The following is a 2200-nucleotide window of genomic DNA, read 5'->3' on the forward strand; positions in this document are numbered from 1 at the left end:
AAATGTTTTGTTGTATAATTGCAAATTATGTTCCCTTTGAAAGAACTTGTAAATATTTTTGGAAAGTAAAAAAAAAAAAAAATCTAGAGCCAGTGTGTGGTTTGTCCCTTCTGGGCTACTGAACCAGAAACATGGCCAACTTCATGGAAGTTGACCCATGGTGTCTGTATATAAAACTGCTCATTCTAAGGTAATAAAAACACAAAATTTCCTGTATTCAAGGGATTATGCACTAATGAAAATATCCCTATGAATATTATATTCCATTTCTGATAGATTCTCCTGAATGTTACACACTGGACCTTTAAACCTTTGAATTTGGAGAGGAATTCACTCTACATTAGTAACTGCCCATCATCCTTAGTCGACCCATCTTCCACAGTATAATGATTTATTTTTATATTGAATATTCTTCCAAATGTAGTAATTAATTGGTGAGAAATGATGTTTGTAAGTCACATCGAACATCATGCTTCACTAAATTAACTGTACTATTTATAGAAAAGATCACTCAGCCAATTTTCAGCCAATTTAGTCAGTTCCAGCATTATAAACATAATTTTAAACTTCATGTTAAAGAAGCTGTAATATAATTTGAATGTAAAGACCCCAAGACTGAATTTATTCTTAACATGATAATATTAACATAACAAATGTTGTTTTTCTAAAGGATTTACAATATTTTCTCTTTTCCTTAATGATTCATATGCATACAGTGTTGCGTAGTAATTGATTAGTTGTAATATGGATTCATAATTCACATAATCAGATTAGCCAACAAAAATTGAGTAACTATGATGAACCCAGATTACATTTTAAGATTTGTTTAATTAGATTATAGTTATACTTGATTACATTTTATTACATCTTTTAAGAACGATGGAACTTATTTTTGTTGATAACAATGCTCCATTAGCCACCTTAGCTCTATAGATCTTGATAGGGGAATGGGGTCAATCTCATGTTATTCCATGTGTCATACACATGCCCACAATTGAGGAACACTGGCTCTGATTGGTCAACAGACTCAACCCAAAGCATCATGGGATTACTAATGGATGGTTAACAACAACAATAGTTGGCAACAAAAATGGATCAGTAATCATATAATAAGATTAAATTGGTTCGTAATCCAGTGATTATGTTACTAATTATAAAAATTGTCATGTCATTTGTATTCAGTAATTGAGTACTTTTCAAAGTAATCTGACCCAACACTGCATGCTTATTATATATTTTACAAACTCGCTAAAATTTCATAAAAAGTAAAAGGAGTATACACATTTAGATATTATTACTATAATACTATAATGAAACACTTCAGTGAACCCTTATTGTTCTAATTTTATTTACATGTATCTTCTTTATTGTCCTTGTCCTTTTATAAAGACTGATTGATTTTAATTGATTTAAAATGTTTTACATACTATCAGTTTTATATTCATTAACAAGTCTTTTTGTGTGTGATTGTGTGTGCTTGTAGAATAGTATGATTCAGTTGTGGATACTTTCCCATACACAAATTCATCTTGTGCAAGTGCTGCAGTGGATGCATTTACTTCAGGAAGTTGTTGTCGCCCTCTTTCTTTGTCTAAATATTACACCAGTGGCAAACTTTAAGGTAAAACCTTACCTGGCTACTAACCTATATGGAGTTATTTGGTATGTTAGCATTATCTACAAGTGATCGCAAGGGCTCACAGTCTGTTACTACCAGAAATATCCTTTTCATTGTGATGAGAAAGGCTTCTCAAAAGAGGAAAGTGTTAACCCATGAAAAATCAACATTTTCATATAATTTAATTAACAATGCCATATAAGCGTGTCATTTAAACGTAACGTCCGATGTTCGAGCCGTAACCACAAAGCACGTGCGGGTTTGAAACAAATTTCCCCCCGGGATCAATAAAGTATTTATGATTTACCAGAGAGAGAGAGAGAGCGAGCGAGAGCGAGAGACAGAGACATGAGTGTGGAAAGATACTGCCCGTCATTAGGTTCACTTCCGGAAATTCTTTTACAAGTAAAGTCGTGTTAAATAAAAGATGACTACAGTGCTTTTAGTTTGTTAAGGAATTTTAAACTTGTGAAATGTGTGGATGTGAATACCAACAGATCCTTTTACTGCGCTCTGCCGCTGGGAGACGCGCGCGGCTCTCTAGTGAACGGTATATATCTATGGCTGCGTTTCATTAGTCGT

The 2200-nt window shown here is 33.2% G+C and overlaps 1 protein-coding gene across 1 annotated transcript in view; it reads right to left on the reverse strand.

Annotated features, from left to right (window-relative positions):
- Nucleotides 1-2200, reverse strand: part of lonp1 (lon peptidase 1, mitochondrial) — an 18257-nt gene that overhangs the window by 11942 nt on the left and 4115 nt on the right. The window lies entirely within an intron of this gene.

This window comes from Morone saxatilis, unplaced genomic scaffold (assembly GCF_004916995.1).
Source record: "Morone saxatilis isolate NCDOM2014 unplaced genomic scaffold, NCSU_SB_2.0 Contig12, whole genome shotgun sequence".
Classification (NCBI taxonomy): domain Eukaryota; kingdom Metazoa; phylum Chordata; class Actinopteri; family Moronidae; genus Morone; species Morone saxatilis.